The sequence below is a fragment of the Hypanus sabinus genome, chromosome 28 (genome assembly GCF_030144855.1).
Source record: "Hypanus sabinus isolate sHypSab1 chromosome 28, sHypSab1.hap1, whole genome shotgun sequence".
In the NCBI taxonomy this organism is placed as follows: domain Eukaryota; kingdom Metazoa; phylum Chordata; class Chondrichthyes; order Myliobatiformes; family Dasyatidae; genus Hypanus; species Hypanus sabinus.
Genome location: NC_082733.1, coordinates 24,603,243 through 24,626,579, shown reverse-complemented (window position 1 = coordinate 24,626,579; position 23,337 = coordinate 24,603,243). Strand labels below are relative to the sequence as shown.

The window sequence follows — 23,337 nt, the reverse complement described above, 5'->3', positions numbered from 1 at the left end:
TTGTTAAACAAGGCGATTCTGGCCTGTAAAGGGGTTGTGGATTGGAAGCACTGGCTTGTCCACTTGAGGTACCCTGTGGCTTTCAGTGACTGGTTTTTCCAGAAGAGGGAGGAACTGGTGTTTAAGGGGAGGAGGGATTAGAGGCAGTAACTTCTCTAGATGAAGATGTTCCTGGTTTGACCAGGAGTCATAGGCACTGCCTGGCTCAACTGGGAAGAGAGGCACCAAACTGTCCAAGGAGGGAGGCAGTGACCTCTCCATGGAACGCTCTGCTCTGACAATTTAGAGTCCATATTTCCTCTGTAGGAACCAGTGCCTGTTCCACCCATAAAAGTCAGTGTCAGCGTAACTCCTATAGAAAGCCAAAGCCAAGTAAAATAAACAGTGCCTGTGTATCCTCTGTAAAAAAAAAGCAGCGTCTATATCTTTCTCATTCTCCGGCTTCCTCTCAGCAATTACTCTACCCTCCGGTGCTCCGGGAGCCGGAGTTTCTCTCTCGCTCGGGGCTGACTAAGCCACGCTTACAGCAGCCCCGGCGAATTCCGCCCTCACTTCTGCATTGACTGGGTGTGTGAGGGCGGCGAGACGACGGGACCCCGGTGAGTATCACGCCGAGAGGGCTGTGAGTGGGAGGACGGCGCATTCCCTTCCTGAGGAGGCAGAACGGGGCGGGGACAGCAGGAAATCCGCTCGAGCAAGAGTGGAATTGTAAACCGAGTCTTCAACTTCGTTTCGAAGGGCCGTGCCTCTCCCGCGATAAATGACCGGCGGTGACTGTTCGGGGTGCCGTGTTCCTGAGATAATTAACCTCTTGACTTGTGCGGTGAAGAAGCGAGGATTGTATCCCCTCGTATAAAGGTGGAAGGTCCTTGAAATCCAGGAGAAGGTTTCCGTTGTTCAGCGTGCTGCTTGCTGGTAAATATGTAAACATTTATAAGAATGCACTCATCGTTGTGGTTTGTGACGGCAATTCTACTTGTCGCCTACAAAGAAGCAGGCAGGAATGTTACCCAGAGTTAGTCAGTGTACTTGAGGGAACTACCATATTATTCAAATCCCAATGTAGTCTGGGAACAGACTTAAAGAAAGGTAAAATATTTTGTGAATGGGGCTGGCGTGTGTGTGTAATAATGCACAGTAGAAAATATGTCATGCATTTGTACAAGGCTAGTTACAATCCTGGGAAGTTTGGAAAACCCAGAGTTAGGTTCGGTAAAGAAGTGGGGAATAGGAGATAAAAAATTGTCCGCATCACGTTGAGGTTATTCGCGCTCGTTCGTCCACTGAGTGGTGCTTGAAAGTGTGGTTGAGGCAGAAACCCTCATCTAAGTAATACCTGGATGCACATGAGATGTTCTAACCTACAGGGCTGCAGACCCCAAACAGGGAAGTGGGATTACTGTGTTTTTCATTGGCATAGCCACCACATTGTGGTAACTTCCTGTGCTTTAAAGATTTGTTATCACTGAAGGCCATCAAAATAGTCCTGAGTTAGAGGGGATCAGATGGCAATATAGCCAGCAGAAGTTGTACTTGATTGCTTCATCAAAACCATGTCAATTTCTAGATGGTTAGACATATACAACATAGTAAATGATTCGATTTAACATCTCAATTTTTCTTTTTCTTTTTTTTCTCTCTAAGCAGTGAGTCTACAGTATGATAATATTATACTGCATGTGTAATAGCAAGAATCTGAGGTTCCTTAATGTTTGCTTCAGTTTTGAATACAAGTGTGTTTATGCATTGTAATACACAATTAGTTATATAATGCAGTACATATAGGGAAAGAGACTGCAGTAGTGTTCCAAAGCAGCCATGGATCTTGGATTTTAATACAGCAGAACAAACAGAAGCCTAAATTTGATGTAACTCAGAAAGGAGGCTATTCAGCCCATTGTGTCTTTATTGCTTCTTGCAAGTTATCCAATCAGTTCTACTTCCTTTTTATGTTTTATTTTGAAAGTTACCATTAATAGACCATTTGGGATTTTGTATCATGATCTCAAATCGTAAGTGTGGTACCACGTCTTATAATATGTATTAGCTGTGTCTCACTGCTCCTCCCTACTATGATTACATCACACAGATAAGTTGAGCATACCCAGGTTCTCAGATGCCTACACGTGTCTGTGGTTATATGTAACGTGTGAGATTTCTTTCAATTGGCTTGGCAGCTACTATCATGCTTTCCTGCCTTGTTCATTGGTGATTCTGTTCCTTGCTCTAGTGTTTACATATATTTTAAGAATAAATCTGCAAACTAAAAAAGAAAGTAATTTATTTTTAAGAATGCTGTTATCTGAGTACTTGCAGCGATGGCAATGCGGGCAAGGATCAAGGTAAAATACCATTGCAGCAGACTTCAAAACAAAATGTTCTGGAGTTATTGAGCAACAGAGCACTACACAATGAACAACACAATTTCTTGTATTATTGCCTCAGTGAATAGACTTAGAAATAACTTAATATAATCTCATCGGAAAATAACTTGTTTCTTTTCAATTGTAAGAATTAAACTAAATGGTATAAAATTGGAAAAAGTTAATAGTATATAACTGATGTTCTTATGTATTGCTGTGATCAAAGCAAAACTAAATGGCATTAACTTTATTGCAATGAATATAATTAATGTCATTACTTTTAAATTTCAAACTCCTTACCTGATGGACACTCAGTTGATCTAATTTAGGTTTTGCACGAGAAGTTGGCAGATATTTGGAGATTCCAATCACAGGTTGATATATTTTTATTGTACAGGAACTGAAGGAAGCTATTTTCATTAAATATAATGGCTAGATTGGCTCTTTAAGAGCAGAACTGCAAGTTGGCTCTAACCACAAAATCCATAGGGTGAAATAGCATGGATATTGCAAGCTTAAAATGATGCCATAGACGCAGTTTAATTGGTTCAATAGTGTCAACTCAACACTTTTTGCTCTAGCCTACACGGTATCATTTTTCACTTCAATTCCAATTTGGTTTCAGTGTGAAACTATTCAAAAACAGCCTCCAAGTTATTTCTTTCACCATTCCATGGACAACTGATTGTCATTTTGCTTGAAGGCTATTGCAGCAGACTATGACAGATGATCCACCTTTATATCTTGTGACTTAGATGATCTCTACATTATTTGGTAGAGTGAAGAAAAGTATGATGTTGAAGAGTGAGTCCCTAAATATTTTTGTTTCAACTCTGGTGCTGATTCTTAGAATTACTCATTGTTGTTTGTAGTAAATGTTCTCTTTATGTCCAAAACTGGGGAAGCATTTCCTTGTGTTGGGTCTTGCAAAGTTATGAAGATGCTTTAAAAATGAGTGAGAAATCACTTTTTCCTCTGGAGCCTAAGGTGCCACTTCACGGGAAACAGTTACACTTTTCGCTCTAGTCCATTTTTGGTTTCAGTGTGCTTGTGGTATGGAATTAAATACATCTCAACTGTTCTTATCTCATTACTGACTTTATCTTTTGAATATAGGAGCAGGATTAGGCCTTTATAGTAATGGTCCTAAGCTACTTCCACTGTTATGTTAAATTGAGACTGAAATTTAACTCAGCTCAGTTTTTCCTCTGATTCCTTTACCTAAACAAAAATCTACCAATCTGAATTAAAGTTGGCCCAGGGTTTTTGGATAATTGAGTTCCTGGTTTCCAGTAAGGCAAGACAGCAGCTGCATATATTTATCATGAGGAGGTTGAGGAAATTTGTTTTGTCACCCAAAACACTTGAAAACTTCTATGTATGTAATGTGAAGTGTATTCTGACTGGCTACATCACCGTCTGGTTTAGCATGCGGGGGTGGGGGGGGGGGGGAAGCTACTGCACAGGATTGAAGTAAGCTGCAGAGAACTGTAAATGTAGTTAGCTCCAACATGGGCAGTAGCCTCCGTAACATCCAAGACGTCTTCAAGGAACAGTGCCTCAGAAAAGCAGCTTCCCATCATCAAGGACCGACACCACCCAGGACATGTCCTCCTCTCATTGTTACCACCTGGAAGGAGGTACAGAAGCCTGAAGGCACACACTCAGTGATTCAGGAACTGCTTCTTCCCCTCTGCCATCTGATTCCTGAATGGACATTGAGCCCATGAACGCTACCTCACTACTTTTTTTAAAGTTCTGTTTTTACACTACTTACCTTGATTGAACTATTTAATATACAGTACATATATATGTACTTAATGTAATTCAGTTTTTTTTCTATATTTATAATGTAAAGTTAACAAATTTCATGACCTATGCTGGTGATATTGGACCTGATTCTGATTCTGATTCTTAATATGAAAACAGTTCTTTACTGATTTGACACTGGGCTGCTCTAATTAAAATTATGTCCTCTTTGTTCTGAGTTGTTGCACCAGAGGATATCTGCTGTATATAATCTCTCCTCATTTCCAATATCTAAATTAGATCAGCCTCGAACTTTCTGAAAGTGAGATTTTTTTGCATGCCTCATGTAATCTTTAAGCCCTGATATAATTTTAATGAAACTACATTGAATTCCTTTTGAGGACAATGGATCTTTCGAGGTATGATGCCCAGAACTCAAAATAGAACAGGGCTCTGTACAACCGAAGCACCATTTCCTCCCTTTTGAATTCATTTATATAAAGTAAACTTAATGAAGTAGAATTTTTAGAACAAGTAGATCTGATCTCATTTCATTATGCTTGGATGAATTCCATGTCAGGCCCTGGAGGTCTAAATTCAGTGTATTAGTGCTACCTTATTTTCTGCCCACCCCCCCCCCCCTCCCCAAATGAAACCTTTTAATTGTTGCACAAGTTACTTGAGTTTTTTACATGAGATCGAATGAATCATTTACAATGTTAGTTGATTCCAGCAAAAACATTCTTGGGTTGACTCAGGGCCAGTCATTTCCTTAATACTGCTCTGTAACAGCAATGTCAAGTTTAAATGACTGACTTGTTCAGTTAAACTGCATTTATTATTGTAATAGGCTTGATGTGAACTTTTAACCCTTCTTAGTTTTTCTTTTGTAACACATACAAAATGCTGGAGGAACTCAACAGGTCAGGCAGCATCTATGGAAAGAAATAAGTAGTTGACATTTTGGGCCGAGACCCTTCACCAGGACTCCGACTGAAGTGTTGAGTTTTTAATCCTTTCCACAGCCCTGCTCGGTTCCTGCAGCATTTTGTATATGTTGATCTGGATTTCCACCATCTGCAAAATCTCTTGCAGTTTAAATTTTATTTGATTTTTTTTTGCCGCAACTCCTAAATTAGAAAAGTTTGAACAAAGCAAAGAGGAACTTGTGGCATGAAAAGTCAATACTACTCAACTTTTTATGAATGCTACAGACTCTGTCCCATCTCTGGGGACACCTATGCACGGACAAGTTTGCACAGTAGGCTATATTAGTTTGAAAGTCACTGTATTGACATTTTGTTTCCAAAATAAGAAAGAAAGTTTTGGATTTCTGATCTCTGATTCTCTTTTCCTCCCATATAGCAGCAAAGCTGGGATCAATCGTGGTCAGTGAGTGACTCAGTGCCTTTTGGCATGTCATCATTGCAAAGCTTTATCTACTATTCTGGTAAGTTTGGAACTTTTAGCATGTTTTTAATCCAGTTTTACAAAGTTATGGACACCAGCCAGAATTTAAATACAATCTTTCATCTTTATTCATTTGCTGATTATGGCTTATATATGTATCCATATTTATATGCTGAAGCTGCTGGTTTGGTTGAATTGTCCTCTGATCTTAGGAATTTCCTTGCAAATATTTCATCACCCTGCAAGGAGATATCATCAGCGTGCTCTTGATTGTGGTGTGTCCTCCGAATTGTTGGCCTTTAGGACGCACTGCAGACAACAGCACACTGACAACTTCTCCTCGAGTGGTGATAAGACGTTTTCTGGTAACTCACCAAGGTCGGAGAACAACTCAAATCAACCATCCGAGATGCACATCTTCCAAATCATTTCCATTGACTACTCTATCATATCATATGAGAAAGATGATGCATGGGTGGTCATTGATGCAGGTTGGGAAATGTTCATTAAACTATGGTCAATTGATGCTTTCACTTTTTTTTGTAACCCACTCTTCAGCTTATTGCATTAGAACAGGATCCCCAATGTGGGGTTCATGGACCCCTTGCTAAATGGTATTGATCCATAGAATAAAAAGGTTTGGGAACTCTTGCTGCATTAGAGCATGATAACATCACGACAGCTTTGATCTTTGTCTGGCTCTCAACACTTCTTCCTTTTCAGATATTAGAATTAAATGAAGAAAATTGGAATTAGACGCAGGTAGAGCATGGACCAACTTGATTGAATGTGATACTTTTTATATATAAAAGAAAAGCATGAGGGAACTGGCCTGTGGTGTAAAGGTATCCGCACTGGACTTCGAGGCGAGTGGTCCTGGGTTCACATCTGGCTGGTTCCCTGTACGCTTTCCATCCATGTTGGGATGACAGTTGAGCTAACGACTTGGCTTCGCTTTTAAAAAAAAAAACAGACAAAAAAAAATTACTAATGAAACTGTCAGGTTGCTGCCCGATGCGCCACAGGATGCGGGAAGGAACAACAACATCAACAAAAGCAGGAGGGAGCGTTTAAGGCCAAAAATTAGGCCAAGAGCAAACTCCAGGAAATCTTGTGAAATGAAAGACTTTGTGGCATGTGGAAGTGTGCAGGGTACCAGAGGGGGGATGTGGTAAAACTGGATCGTGATGATAAGGAAATGGGTTTAAAAATAAGTCAAACAACACACACAAAATGCTGGTGGAGCACAGCAGGCCAGGCAGCATCTATAAGGAGAAGCACTGTCGACGTTTTGGGCCGAGTCCTGACGAAGGGCCTGCTGTGTTCCGCCAGCATTTTGTGTGTGTGTGTTGTTTTGAATTTCCAGCATCTGCAGATTTCCTCGTGTTTGCTCTTTAAAAATAAGTCAGTTGTGAACAAACATTTGAAAGAATATCTTTGTGTTTAAAGTTATTTGAAATTGTTTCTCAGTTACAATGATTCAGAACATAATTTAAACTACATGAATTGCTGGTCAGTGGTGCTGAACATGCTATGCAGTCACCTTCTACTCTGTCCTTCAAATTCATCCCATTGAAGTAAATTGGAGGAACTTCAGAGGCAAAGTACAACTAGAGAGTGTGTTTAAGGCTATCAAACATGGATGTATTTCAAGGCAAATGGTCATTTAGTTTATGTTTGACAACAGAGCGCAATAGAATTGCATTAACTCTTTCATTTACTTCATCGTCTACAGGCACATAACCCTAAAAATTGCTGTTAATAAACTTGCTGTTATATCATGAGCCATATTTCACAACCTCAGATGTTTCATCGTGGAGTAATCTTGTACTGTTTGAGTTTGCTGTACACTAAAGTCATGTTGTAACCTTCAGCCTCTTTTCTGCTGTGACATTTATATTGGTAAGAGAGCTTTTCATATCAATTGGAACGATTCATATAATTGACATTCACTTGACAGTTAGATAAAGCAGTTTTGCAGAGTTTCAGAGTTTCTACATTGATTAAAACCATGTCTCAGAGTTTATACATTGATTGCAATGTCAGGCTTGATAGATGTCCCATCATTATCACATGACTGTTGACATATTTTCAGTGTTGAAGTACTTGTTGAACTACAGAAAAAGTAATGTGTGTAAATTGGGTTAAATGATGGGTTAATACAATGGAGATCTAGTTCCCCATATGTCTGTAAGTCAACATTTCAAACATCACATCAGTGTCTTATGACTGTAATGCTGTTTTGAACTCTCTGTGACTTTTCACTTCATTAACATAAAAGTCTATGTTGTGGCGACCCACTTCCTAGCGCACTCGAACCAGCTCACAAATAACCAGCGCGCAGGCACAAAGGCCAGGTCCGCAACAAAGGATGAAAAGCCCGCGGGGGTTTGTGAGTACATGTCCCTTAGAGCATCCGCGCCCGGGGAGGGCGGGATGAGGGAGGCTTTAAAGCAAGGCTGTGAAGTTCGAATAAAATCATCTTTAATTGCAGTTTACCGACTCAGTGTTGTTATTTTAGCGCTGCGTGTAGCACACCGCTACAATTGGTGACCCCGATGGTCCAAGCGATTTTGTTTATGCGGTTTCGTTGAAACTGCCAAGCTTCTGGACGCTGCAACCTCACCTATGGTTCCAGCAAGCAGAAGCCCAATCCCATGTTCGGCAGATAACCTTAGAGGACACACGTTACTACTACGTGGTGAGCTCCCTCGACCAGGACACAGCGGCCCAGGTTACGGAGTTCATACAGTCTCCCCTGGCGGACGGCAAGTACACGGAATTCAAAGCCCTACTCCTAAGGACTTTCGGACTCTCACGGCGCGATGGGCTGCCCGCTTACTGCACCTGGATGGCTTGGGAGACAGACCTCCATCGGCTTTAATGAATGAGATGTTGTCTCTGGCCGGCGGACACACACCCTGCCTCATGTTTGAGCAGGCATTCCTGGGGCAGCTGCCCGAGGACATACGCCTGCTGCTGTCTGACGCGGATTTCAGTGACCCCCGGAAGGTGGCAACCCGGGCGGACTTGCTGTGGAACGCCAAGAAAGTCAGCGGGGCATCCGTCGCACAGATCACCAGGCCACGCTCCCAGCAGCAAACCAGTCCAGGCCCGGCCGCAGAGCCCGCTAGCCCCAGAGGCACGGGTGGGGAGCCCAACGAACACTGATGTTTCTACCACCAGCGGTGGGGCGCAGAAGCCCGCCGTTGTCGCCTGCCTTGCCAGTTCCGAGGAAACGCCAGGGCCAGGCGCCGCTGATGGCTACGGCGGCTGGCCATCGGGATAGCCTCCTGTATGTCTGGGACAAGCAGTCGGGACGCCGTTTTTTGGTCGATACCGGTGCCGAGATCAGCGTCTTACCTCCGATGGGTTACGACACCCGCAATAGGGCACCGGGTTCCCCCCGAGGGCCGTGAACGGCAGCACTGTAAGGACTTACGGCACCCGTACGGTGCAGCTACAGTTCGGCTCCAGCTGGTTCACGTGGGACTTCACACTGGCTGCCATAGCCCAACCGCTTCTGGGCGCGGATTTTTTGCGGGCTCACAGCCTGCTGGTCGACCTGCCAAGGCAGAGGCTGGTCCATGCCGAGACCTTTCAGACGTTCTCCCTGGGAGAAGCCCAGTTGCCAGCCCCACACCTCGGCTCCATCACGCTGTCCGACAACGACTTCACCAGGGTCCTGGCGGAGTTCCCATCGGTTCTGGCACCACTGTTCACAGCAGCCATGCCCTGACACAGCGTATAGCACCACATCCCGGCCCAGGGACCACCCCTCCATGCCCGTGCTCGGCGGCTTCCGCCAGACAATCTCCGACTGGCGAAGGAGGAGTTCCAGAGGATGGGGGAATTGGGGATCATTCAGCGGTCCGACAGCCCATGGGCCTCCCCCCTGAACATGGTGCCCAAAGCGACAGGGGGCTGGAGACTGTGCGGCGACTACCGCAGGCGGAACGAGGCTACCGCACCGGACCGCTACCCTGTGCCGCACATTCAGGACTTTGCAGCAAACTTGCACGGTGCGCGGATCTTCTCCAAGGTAGACCTCGTCCGAGGATACCATCAAATCCTGATACATCCGGACGACGTCCCCAAAACGGCTCTCATCACCCCGTTCAGCCTTTTCGAGTTCCTCCGCATGCCGTTTGGCCTGAAGAATGCCGCACAGACGTTCCAGCGGTTAATGGACGCAGTAGGACGGGACCTGGACTTCGCATTCATCTATTTGGACGACATCCTCATAGCCAGCAGCAGTCATCAGGAGCATCTGTCCCACCTCCGTCAACTCTACGCCCAACTGAGTGAATGCGGTCTAACAATCAACCCGGCCAAATGCCAGTTCGGGCTCGACACCATTGACTTCCTGGGCCACAGGATTACTAAAGACGGGGCAACCCCTCTGCCCGCTAAGATAGATGCGGTCCGCCATTTCCCCCGACCCACCACGATCAAAGGCCTTCAGGAGTTCGTAGGTATGGTTAATTTCTACCACTGCTTTCTCCCTTCAGCTGCCCGAATCATGCGCCCCCTGTTTGTCCTGCTGTCGGGTCCAGGCAAGGACATTACCTGGGACGAGGAGTCCGCCGCCGCTTTCGTTCAAACGAATGAAGCTTTGGCGAACGCCGCAATGCTAGTGCACCCCAGAATGGACGTCCTTACCACCCTCACACGGCAGTCGGTGAGGTGCTGGAACAACTCATCGAGGGGCACTGGCAACCCCTGGCATTTTTCAGCAAACACCTGGCGGCCACCCGAGCTTAAGTACAGTGCTTTCGACTGGGAACTGTTGGCGCTATACCTGGCAATCCGGCATTTCAGGTACTTCTTAGAAGGTCGGCCCTTCACCGCGTTCACGGACCAAAAGCCGCTTACCTTTACCTTCACAAAGGAGTCCGATCCCTGGTCATCCCGCCAGCAGCGCCATCTGTCCTACATCTCTGAATACACGACGGATGTCCGGCACGTCTCGGGGTAAGGACAATGTCGTGACGGACACGCTGTCTAGCCCTAACATTCATGCCCTTTCCCACGGGGTAGACTTTAAGGCACTGGCAGAGGCGCAGCAGGCAGATGAGGAGATCCCGAGTTACAGAACCGCAGTCTCCAGTTTGCAGCTCCAGGACCTCCCCGTGGGCCCAGGTGAGAGGACCCTACTCTGTGACGTCGCCACCGGCCAGCCCCATCCCGTCGTCTCGGCAAACTGGCGGTGCCGTGTTTTCGACTCCATTCATAACTTAGCGCACCCCTCCGTCTGGACAACCGTCCGGATGGTCTCCAGCAGGTTCGTTTGGCACGGACTCCGCAAGCAGGTCAGTGAATGGGCTAGAAGGTGCATGCACTGCCAGATAGCCAAGGTGCAGCGGCACACCAAAGTTCTGCCGCAGCAGTTCCACCCCACCCACCGGCGTTTCGGCCACGTTCACGTGGATATCGTGGACCCCCTGCCAGTGTCGCGCGGAGTGCGGCACCTCCTGACTATCGTGGACCGGTTCAAGGACACCACCTCTGAATCTTGCGCCCGGGCACTGATCACCACCTGGGTGTCCTGCTTTGGTGTACCGGCCCACATTACCTCCGACAGAGGCGCCCAGTTCACCTCCAGCCTGTGGTCAGCTGTGGCTAGCCTTTTGGGGACACAGCTGCACCACAGCACTGCCTACCACCCACAGTCGAACGGACTAGTGGAGCGTTTCCACTGTCACTTGAAGTCGGCTCTCATGGCCTGCCTGAGAGGAGCTAACTGGGCGGACGAGTTTTCCTGGGTCCTACTTGGCATCCGCGCGGCACCCAAAGACGATCTGCACGCCTCGTCAGCCGACTTGGTGTATGGCGCACCCCTGGTCGTCCCCGGGGTGTTCATTCCAGCCCCAAGGGGGCAAGAGGAAGAAACCTGGGCAGACTATGCGAGAGGCTTGGTGACCTGGTCCCCGTACCCACTTCGCAGCATGGGCAGAACCCGATCTGTGTACCCAAAGACCTGCAGAACTGTAAGTTTGTGTTTGTATGACAGGGTGGGCATCGGCCGCCGCTGCAACGGCCTTACGAGGAGCAGTTCACGGTGCTCAGGAACAACGGGTCCACGTTCGTGCTGGACGTTGGGTGGAGAGAGGAGGTTTTCACGGTGGACCGGCTCAAACCGGCCCACGTGGACCTGGTGCAACCAGTCGAGTTTCCTGCACCGCGGCGCAGAGGCCGACCTCCCAAACAGGGTCCGGCCCAGACTGTGGACATTGGGGGGTGTATCGCCAGTTCTGGGGGGGTTATGTGGCGACCCACTTCCTAGCACACTCGAACCGGCTCACAAATAGCCAGCACGCAGGCACAAAGGCCAGGTCCGCAACAAAGGGAGAAAAGCCTGCGGGGGTTTGTGTGTACGTGTCCCTTAGAGCATCCACGCCCGGGGAGGGCGGGATGAGGGAGGCTTTAAAGCAAGGCTGTGAAGTTCGAATAAAATCATCTTTAATTGCAATTTACCGACTCCGTGTTGTTATTTTAGCGCTGTGTGTAGCACACTGCTACAATGTGTGCTTTAGTTAAATAGCAGATAAATGGTAATTTTGTTTGAAATAAAATGAGATTTTATTTTGCACTCATTAGTTATTGATTCAGAAGCATTTGGAACAATTGTAACTATAATCAACAAGCATTGTCTTTGTCAATGTAATGCAGGGCTGGATATATTTAATGTAATTATTGTACATTAAAGGTTTTGCTCTGTCAAGCGATTAGTGAGTTGGAAGTGTTAGCCTTCAAAGTATCATAGAGGTGTGTGATTGAAAGGCAGAAAATGCCTGTTTCCTGGTTAGTATGAAACCAGAGTGTTGTAAATTGGCTTGGTAATAAGAGGCTGTGTGTGACGATCAAGGACTAGTTTTAAGATTGGAGATCTGTGACCAGTGGTGTAATGCAGAGAATGAAGCAGGTGACCTTGCTGTTTATTATATACATTAATAAACTGTACAACAAGTTTTTCAAAGTATTGCTTCCTCAGAAAAATATTTTGGTTTATGCTAGGCTGCTTGAAGCTGAACACAAATATGATATTAGACTACTTGTATCACATAGGAATTTGGAGAACCAAGAAATTAATTTCTATTGAATGTTATGTGTTTAATTGCCTAATGGTGCTGACACCATAATAGTTCAACGTGGCTAAAAATGCTTTGTTGATGATTTTCATTTGCATTCAATGCCTAAGGCTTAATCACCAGCATTGATGAATTCCAGTTACTCTGATACCATTTCTCCGTGACTGTGACGTCCTGGTGAAACTTTTCATCATGCTCTTCACTGACTAACACCAAGATTTGCAGGGAAGAAGTCTTAAGTGGGACTGCAGAAGATGAATGTTCAGTGACACGTTTGCTTTATGGTTTCATGGGCAACATTTTAATTATCTTGAATTATGAATTGAAATGACAAATATAGGCGGGTTTTTTTTAAGGGAAATTTCATGGTGTCTTTCGTTATCAGCAGCTCAAAATCCATTAGTATTCAGGAAACAAAATTTTTGCCCAGTGTAATCTGTACACGAATATAGGAGATATGAATAATGAGTTCACATGATGTGAAAATTGTGCCAACTGGTGGTGTAATGGCATCAGCACTGGACCTTGAGGCAAATGGTCCTTGGTTCGAATCTGGCTGGCCCCTTTGGACGCTTTCAATCCTCACTGGGTTCGGCATTGAGCTCGCAACTCGTCCTCGTTCTTTAAAGAAAGTAGACAGAAATGCTAAAGAAATGACAAGGTTGCTGCTTGATGTGCTATAAAGCACAGAGAGGAATAACAATGATGTGATATTACCGATGATGAGAAGGATTATCTTAAACTGGAGAATGATGTTACCATGAGTAGATAAAGTGAGCTAAAAATGACAGATGGAATTTTAACCCACAAAAAATGTGAAGTTATATATTTTATGAGGACCAATAAGATGAGGATATGCACAATGAATAGTAGCTTTGTCGGAAGTACTGAGGAACAGAGAGGTACTTTTCTGAAATATTAATTGAAAGGAAAAGATGAAAAAATTGCTAAAAAATACCGAAAAAGCAAAATCATAAATATTCTATGGTTTACCATTTTCACTTGATATTATTGCCTTCAATGAATCCTTGAATCTTAAATTGAGTATATTTGCTGTGTATGAATGAATTAATTTATTTAAATCTTACATCCATCCCACAACGTGAGGGAGTAAAAATCTTTGTGTTATGACTCTGTTGCAATGTACAGACATGTGAATTTAAAAGTCTAATGGCTCGTAGAAAGAAGCTGTCCCGTAGCCTGTGGTCCTGGCTTTAATGCTGCAGTACTGTTTGCCAGATGGAAGCAGCTGAAACAGTTTCTGTTTGGGGTGACTGGTGTCCCCAGTGATCCTCCAGGTCTTCTTTCTGCCCCTGCTGCTGTAAATGTCCTCAATGGAGGGGAGTTCACACCCACAGATGCACTGGGCTGTCCACACCGCACAATGCAGTGTCCGGCATTCAAAGTTGGTGCAGTTCCCATACCGGGGGTGATACAGCCAGTCAGGATGTTCTCAATAGTGTCTCTATAGAAGGTCTTGAGGATTTGGGGGCCTGTGCCGCACTTCTTCAGTCGCCTGAGGTGGAAGAGATGCTTTTGTGCTTTTTTTTTGCCACACAGCTGATGTGTACAGTCCAAGTGAGATCTTCGGTGATGTGTATACTGAGGAATTTGAAACTACTCACTCTCTCAACTGCAGACCCATTGATGTTAATCAGGACGAGCCTGTCTCCACTCCTGTAATCCACAATCAGCTCTTTTGTTTTTTGGACACTGAGAGGGGAGTTGTTATCTTGGCCCTACTGTGTCAAGGAGTCAACCTCTCCTCTGTAGGTAGTCTTGTCACTGCTTAAAATAAGGCCAATATTAAGGGATAGTGGTCAATCACACAGTATGTAGTATAGAAATGTATAAATATTACCAGAAGTACATATTGTAAAGAGTTAATTTAAAGTCTATTCAAATTTCTGGGTATATGGGTTAGTTCTCTTTCTTCAACTACAAACGTACATACTGGCCATAAATCTGGTGTTGAGAAATTTCAACTTCTGCTACGGCACCTGTCAGTGGCAATTGCTAAATTGTAGGCTTGGCCTTTGACTATTCAAATTTCTGAGCCATGATGGTTCAGACCTAATGTGTGCCTCTATTTCTGAACTGAGGTGGATGTTGTGGGCCTGGAGTTTTGTAATAAGTTGGATTTAGTACTGTTTATTATTGGTGGGGAAAACCTGAGCACTGAAGCTTGCAGGAAGCAGCAAACTGAGGTAAGAGGAAGTCTCATGATAGTTTGCCATGGATGAGATGGCTCTTGCAGCAGGAAAGATCAGTTTAACTTTTGATAGAGGTATCTGTTAAGGGTCTGGTCAGAAAAGCAGTTATTGCCAGTAGGAATAAGATCAATGGGATATAAGTGTAAGGTGAAGAGCAACAGAACAAAGTCGAACGTGAAGAAGTTAATTTTTCCATGCAGCAAGTAGTTATGATGTCGAATTTCCTTCTTGAAGAGACAACTGATACAGATTGAATGATTGCAGGGCTCCAGGGAAATTGAACAAACTGGGTTACTTGCTGAGAGCCAGCACTGACTTGAGGGACCAATTGGCTTCCTGTGTTGTAAAGATGAGATGATACCTCTGAGAACATTAACTCAAAATTCATTTGTGCTCCCAAACCTTTATAGCATACTCCATTATTTCATAGAACGTAAAGTTCTCGATCTTATCATGGTTTACTATTTGAATGTGTTTTGGGCATTTTTCCAATTCAGTAGGTTGGCTAAACCACTCAATTGTAAACAAAATTTCCCCATCACCCTCCCTCCCCCCACTTCCTCTATTCCCCATTCTGACCTTTTACTACTCCTCTCCTGCCTGGTACTTCCCTCTGGGTCCCTTTCTCCGTGCCTTTCTCCTACAGTCCACTCTCCTCTCCTCGCAGATTCTTTCTTCTCTAGCCTTTGACCTTTCTCGCCCACCTGGCTTCACCTATTAACTTCCAGCTAGCCTCCTTCCCCTCCCCCCACCTTTATATTCAGACTTCTTCCCCTTCCCTTTCAGTCCTGAGATGGTCCAGCCTTGAAATGCCACTGTTTACTCATTTCCACAGATGCTGTCCGACCTGTTGAGTTCCTCCAGCATTTTGTGTGCGTTGCTTTGGATTTCCAGCATCGGCAGATTTTCTGCTGTTTGTAAAGCTGCATTATGTTCTCTTTCCAAATCTGCTCATGTTAAACATGTGCAATACAAGACATGATTATGCAGAGTATGAAGGACATTTAGACTCCAGACGTTTAGGCGCAGGGGCTTTATTTCCATTTTGGCCTCCTTTGAAATTATTGCAAGTCTGTGCTATCTTCCTAACAGTATTTTGGATTTTAGTGTTGTCTGTTCTGAATATTGCTGATTACATAGTTTTCTCTAAACAGAGGAAAAAAAATGAGATAAAGCTGTTTAAAATGAACTCTAGGAGTTCATGAGGACAGCACCACCCAGAAATCATTGAAGCCACATGTAACAATGCAGTGTAGGTTCCACTTTTATCAGGACAGGTATTATAATTGTGTTTTTCACAGCCTATCCAGTCAGCTTCATCTTGTTGAGATTTTTTTTGGTTTCAAAAATAATGTTGGAAAAATTAATGCTAATTACACTGATTCAAGCCATAGCTTTCCCTTGCTCTTACCTCTCTCTCGCCCCTATTTCCTCACCTTCACTTTCAGAGCAGCCTTGAAGTTCTTGATGACCTTGGAACTTCTGCAAGTGTCCTAAGAAACACCGAGCTTCAGGTATCAGATCATTAGACCTTGGTGGTATTTTGATAACTTGCTTCTGTGAATGGTCTATAAATTGCCCTTAGATTTCTCCAATGAGCAGACCTAATTTAAAACAGTTCAAATAGATTTAAAAAATAGATTAACTTACAAATATTTGAATATAGTTGCAATTTATTAGAAATATTAAATTTCTATACCAGAAGAAATTAACAAACCTCCAAGCTGTACTATCACCTGCAGGTTCCCTTCCAATCCTAAACCAAAATATATAGAAGAGTCTCAATCTGAAATGTCAATCATCTGTTCATTTCCATGGATGCTGCTTGATCTGTTGAGTTCCCCCATCATTTTGTGCATGTTGCTATATGTAGTTGGTTCAGTTTTGTTGGGTCTCCATCCTGGTTTTCCCTGCCCAACAGCATTGTGGGTATACATTCACCAGAAGGACAGAGTGGTTCAAGAAGCTGGTTCATCACTATTCACTCGTAGACTTTCAGGAATGGGCAACAGATGTTGACCTTGCCCACCCTTAAAAAAAACTCTATCAACCGACTTTTTTGAATTCCTTAGTTTAAAGCTGCCAATAAGGTTACTTATTTGAGAACAATACTTTTATAGGGTAGATTTAAGATTCAAGAACAAAAATAAGGGCAATTCTGGAGCTTATGTTACTGTTGTGGCATTTATAGGGACCATTAATCTGTGCAGAAGGTAGAGATATTGAATGAGGGACATGAGCTCAGAAATTTTCCACTCCATATTTTCTCAGGATTCCTATCTCATCACAATTATTATTGGATAATTATTGAAAACAGTACTGTATCTTAACTCTTCTTCCAGAATTATATTTGTACACTAAATGGTGTGATTTAGTGTGTGTGTGTGTTTGTGTTAGTTGCTGTTTTAGAAAAATCTGTCAGGTACATAAAGAGCATTTTTCACATCTGTTGGTGAGTTTTCAAGGAAGTGGCATTCCGTTAAAAATTCATCAGGTTTGGAAATGGTGAAAAGTGGATGTTAATGGATCTGCTCTTCCTTAGATCATTTAGAAGTATTACATAGAAATACTCATTAATAATAATTAATTAGGCACAAGTAGCAGCAGTACTCTCAATGAATATGAATAAATATTCCCATTTCAGCCTGGCACAGCTAAAAAGCACAACTGCCTCCAAGGTCAGTACAGTCAACAAAGATGTCTTATTGAGTTTAAGTGAACTATCGCTGCTTAAAACTGATGGAAACAACACTGATTGTGGTCGGAAGTGCCCACAGAGGACACCTCGGAGGAAGCGTGGGCGTAAATCAGGATTACAAGTGCGTTTAAGGAAACAGTTTTAAACTCCCAATACCGACGATCTTGCTGGCGAACGTGCAGTCTCTGGTGAATAAAATCGATGATCTCAGAGCCAAGGTGCTGAATCAGAGGGACATTGGGACCGCTTCTGTCCTTTGTTTCACGGAATCCTGGTTAACCCCTTCTGTACCGGATGCAGCAATCCAGATAGACTTGTTTACTGTCAGGATAGATCTATAGAGTCTCTCAAAAGCAGAGTTGGAGGAGTATGCCTCATGATAAACTCTTTTTGGAGCACAAATATATCAGTGCTGTCCCAATTATGTTCACCAGATCTGGAATATCTAGCAGTATACATTCCACCTCAGGCCAATGTCAAACAGGCTTTAGATGATCTGAGTAATGGGATCAACATGCACGAAATAGCGCACCTTAATGCCTTCACCATTGTTTTGGGAGATTTTAACCAGGCCAGTCTGAAAAAATCACTAAGCTACTACCATCAACAGATCACTTGCAACACCAGAGGAAACAGCACACTGGACCATAGCTACATCACCATCAAGAATGCCTATCGTGCTATTCCACACGCTCACTTTGGGAAGTCTGATCACCTGGCTGTACTTCTACTCCCTGAGTATAGGCAGAGACTGAAGACTGCAGCACCACCAGTGAGGTCCAAGAAGGTTTGGACAAGGGAAGCACAGGAGCTCTTATAGGACTACATGGAATCGGTGGACTGGACTGTATTTAGGGATTCATCTTCGAACCTTGATGAGTATACTGCAGTTGTTACCAACTTGTGTGGATGAGTGTGTGCCTACAAAGTATTACTGTACATTCCCAACCCAAAAGCCATGGATGAACCAGGAGGTATGTCATCTGCTGAAGGCTAAACCTGTGGCATTCAAGCCCAGCAACCCAGGCCTGTGCCAGAAAACCAGGTATAATTTGCAAAGAGGGCTATTTCAAGGACAAAGAGACAATTTCAAACGAGGTTGGAGGCGACATCGGATGCACAGCAACTCTGGCAGGGACTGCAAGACATTACTTCCTACAAAGCATGAATAGCAGCGATGCTTCATTACCAGATGAACTGAACACCTTCTCTGCCCACTTTGAAAGGTAGAACACAACTACAGCTGTGAAGTTTCCTGCTCAGAGGCCGATGTTAGACTGTTTTTAAAGAGAGTAAACCCCCTCAGAAGGCAGAAGGTCCCGATGGAGTACTGGTAAGGCTCTGAAAACCTGTGCCAACCAACTAGCGGGAGGATTCAAGAACATTTTCAACTTCTCACTGCTACAGGCATTAGTTCCCACTTGCTTTAAAAAAGCAAAAATTATACCAGTGCCTAAGGAGAATAATGTGGGCTGCCTTAATGACTATCGCCTGGTAGCACTCACATCGACAGTGATGAAATGCTTTGAGATGTTGGTCATGACGAGACTGAACTCCTGCCTCAGCAAGGACCTGAACCCATTGCAATTTGCCTATCGTCGCAATAGGTCAATGGCAGATGCAATCTCAATGGCTGTCCACATGGCTTTAGACCACCTGGACAACACAAATACCTACCTCAGGATGCTGTTCATCGACTATAGCTTAGCATTAAATACCATCATTTCCACAGTCCTGATTGAGAAGTTGCAGAAGCTGGGCCTCTGTACTTCCCTCTGCAATTGGAATCTTGACTTCCTAAGAGTATTGGAGTATAAAAGTTGCTTTGTTTGCTGTGTAACCAAAACTATGTAGTCAGCTTTGAACTTGCTATTTGCTAGAGAATGAAATCTTAAGAATGTAGAAGATAATGGTGTGTTAATGAGAGGTAGCTAAGAGATGTAGATTAGAACATGATTAAGTCAATAGGTAGAAACAATAGTGGTGGATGTACTTGTGACACGCAACTGTAGACCAATTGGATATGCTAATGCAACTAAACCAGGAGATTGCTATAAAAAAATGCTATGTGCAAGGATCGGTGGGCAATCAGCGACTAGCTCAATGACTGTCTCAGCTTTGATTTGCAAATTAAAGTTTAAACCTTGAAGGATCTTCTGCGTCTCCTGGTCGTTTGTGGGGCACGAGAAACCACGACACCGGAAGACCACAATCTGTGTAGATTGGTGATAATATATCCTCCTCGCTGATGATCAACACTGGCGCACCTCAGGAGTGTGTGCTTAGTCCACTGCTCTACTTTCTATGTACACATGACTGTGTGGCTAGGATATAGCACCATCTATAAATTTGCTGGCAATACAGCCATTGTTGATAGAATCTCAGGTGATGACGAGAGGGCGTACAGGAGTGAGATATGCTAGCAAGTGGAGTGGTGCCGCAGCAACAACCTGGCACTCAACGTCAGTAAGACAAAAGAGCTGACTGTGGACTTCAGGAAGGGTAAGATGAAGGAACACATACCAATCCTCAAAGAGGGATCAGAAGTGGAGAGAGTGAGCAGCTTCAAGTGTCAAGATCTATGAGGATCTAACCTGGTTCCAACATATCGATGTAGTTAGAAAGAAGGCAAGACAGGGGCTATACTTTATTAGGAGTTTGAGTGTATTTCTTGACATGCCAAATCTCTTCAAAGACTTCCATAGTTGTACTGTGGAGAGCATTCTGACGGGCTGCATCACTGACTGGTATGGAGGGGCTACTGCACAGGACAGAAAGAAGCTGCAGAAGGTTGTAAATCTAGTTAGCTCCATCTTGGGTACTAACCTACAAAGTACCCTGGACCTCTTTAGGGACCGGTGTCTCAGAAAGGCAGCGTCCATTATTAAGGACCTCCAGCACCCAGGGCATGCCCTTTTCTCACTGTTATCATCAGGTAGGAGGTACAGAACCCTGAAGGGACACACTCAGCGATTCAGGAACAGCTTCTTCTCTGCAATCTGATTCCTAAATGGACGTTGAATCTTTGGACACTACCTCACTTTTTAAAAAAATATACATTATTTCTGTTTTTGCATGTTTTGTAATCTATTCAATAGATGTAATTGATTTACTTGTTTATTTATTATTATTTTTATTTATTATTTTTTTCTCTGCTAGATAATGTATTGCATTGAACTGCTGCTGCTAAGTTAACAATTTTCACATCACATGCTGGTGATAATAAACCTAATACTGATGATTTTCTGCCCCCTGAATCCAGTTCAAAAAAACCTGTTGCTATTCTAAGAATCTTGCTGAATACAATCCATTTTAAAAGCATTTGGATTTTTTTCACTGAAAATTTTGGAAATAGTTTAAATAAACTCTGTATTTTGACTGTTGGTAGAAATTCCTATAAGGATATGACCCATGCAGAGCCCAAGGGAAAACTTTCTTTTGATGGACAGAAATAAACATCCTAGCAATGGTTTACAACAGGCGAGCAAAAATTATCCTTGTCTAAGTTTTAATCTCGTGTTCAAAAACGATTGCAGAATCACAGCTGTTTAAAAAAAAAAGGTTGTCATTTTGTATGGTTACAGTGGAAGATAATAAATTAATTATATTCTGGGGGAGACAAAAAATCCAACAGCTTTTCAAGTCTAAGTGTTGCTGAAGATTTGGTAATGGGCTTGGCCAGAAGTTCCTATTTTATAACTGCATGATGTTTCACATGATGTAAAACTAAAATACGGCACCACCATGTCATACATTAAAGATTCAAGATTCATTCATTTTCAAAGAATGTATAAATTATGCAACCTTGAGATTTGATTGCTCACAGGTAGGCACAAAGCAAGAAACCTGAAAGAACCCAATTAAAGAAAAAAAGAACAAAAATAAAAACAAAAGAGCAGCGCTCGATGCACAAGAGAAAGGAAAAAGTAAAAAAAACTTGGAAACAATTGAAACAAACACAAACAGCATTCTGAACCAAAGTTGATTGCACCACATACTAAGATCTGATGTAGCACAATGAAAATATTCAATGCCTATTGATAATTAAGGGGAAATTTGTATTTATTTTGCTGCATTGTTTTATATAACAGACCTTTAGTGAAAGGTACTGGAATTATTCCATACTGACTATGTTTATTTTATCTTATTTGGAGTTGATAATGTTTAATTAAAGTCCACCAGTGTTCCTTAATTGCATACGTTGCTGAGATGAGGCTGGGGAAGCTAATCTTACAAATTCCAGTTTTGGATGAGTACCGTGTCCAGTGTTGTGTAACTACGGCATTTCCCAGACATTGAATCCAAATAAATTGCAATGATCACTTTTAATTCTAGTTTTAGTTTCTTTTGATAAATGTCCAATTATGTCATTTCTGACATGACATACAGTTGATGCTCTGACTTAGATCAAAAAGAAGTGCGTCCTATTAATAATATCTAAATGGAAAACAGCTTTAAAATGTTTATTCCAGCTAAGAATAAATATAGTATTTTACAGGTCAGTGCAAAGACTCAAAACAGCTCTATAGCTTGCTGGAGTTCTTTTACTAGTATAGGCGATGTTATACTGTCATGTCAAATTAAGTTATTCCCAGGAGGTGCAAGAGGCTGCAGATGCTGGAATATGGAGCAATTTAGAAAAAAACATGAAAAAACAAGTTCTGGAGGAACTCCGTAGTCAGTCAGCATCTGTGGTGGCAAAATCGGAATCTGAATCAAGTTGCATATCACTGGCGTATATCATGAAATTTGTTGGCTTTGCACAATGCTATATATATTTGCACTACTTATTTAATTTAAAAAGTAGTAAGGTAGTGTTCATGGGTTCACTGTCCATGCAGAAGTTCGATGGCAGAGGGGAAAAAGCTGTTTCAAATCATTGTGTGTGTGCCTTCAGGCTTGTACAACACCTCTTTCCTGGTGGTAGCAACGAGAACAAGGCATGATCTGGGTACTCGGGGCCCTTAATGATGGACACCATCAGATGTTTGGATGTTTCCTGAAATCAAACCCAAAGTGTCAACCACCTCTTTGTCTCCTCAGATGCAGCTTGACACTCACTCGTTCTTCCAGCATTTGGTTTTGTATCTCCCTCTCCCTCTCCGCCTGTCTATCTCAGTCTCTTTTTATTCCCATATCTGAAAAATCAAAAGAATACCACTCCTATTTTCTATCATTTCTGGTTTCTTAACCAAACTCTGTGTTACTGCCATGAGACGTTGAATAGAAACATGTCCATTTTTTTTCTAAAAACAACCAAAGGAAATTGTCACTTCAGAATCAATTTGTAATGCCTTGTTTAGTACTTTGTTACTAAATAAGTCTTGCTGCAATCCTTCCTCTGCTTATGTGGCTTTGATCAAAGCAATTATGCAATTCTTCCAGCAGTACTTCAATTCTAGTCCTATCAATATCACTGTTGCTACTCAAAAACCCTGCATTGTAACAATACAAGAGGTACAATCTGGAATGACGGCAGAAATAACCACAACTGTAATTTTGTCATTAACTGCCTTGGCACAAGCTGCATGTTCCAAACATGAAAACCGTATTAGTAGAAGCATGATTAAGAAAAACAATATATTATTGGAATAACTTTCTAAGCATTAAAAAAAACACCGATCAAGACAGAGGAAAAACTCAGCCTTTTGAAACTAGGTGAATGACCTTTGAGGTTAGCTATTTTTCCACTTCTGCAGGTGTTGCCTGGCCTGATAGGTATTTCCAGCATTTTTATTTCTGAAGGTCCCAGCTGGATTGGTGGTCTGTCTGGTTCCTTTTCAAAACTGGTCTGAGATTTTATGACAAAATGT

At 43.1% G+C, this 23,337-nt stretch overlaps 1 protein-coding gene across 6 annotated transcripts in view; it reads left to right on the top strand.

Moving 5' to 3' along the window:
- The first annotated feature begins 215 nt into the window (after positions 1-215).
- Positions 216-23,337, top strand: part of atp8b4 (ATPase phospholipid transporting 8B4) — a 302,360-nt gene continuing 279,238 nt past the window's right edge. For 2 of the 6 annotated variants that reach the window (XM_059952733.1, XM_059952732.1), the window contains exons 1-2: positions 216-915; positions 5,478-5,562. The gene's annotated coding sequence lies outside the window, so the exon portion shown is untranslated. Of the gene's footprint in view, positions 916-5,241; positions 5,374-5,477; positions 5,563-23,337 lie in introns of those variants that run through there. The other 4 variants (XM_059952731.1, XM_059952734.1, XM_059952730.1 and 1 more) reach the window with 4 other exon arrangements.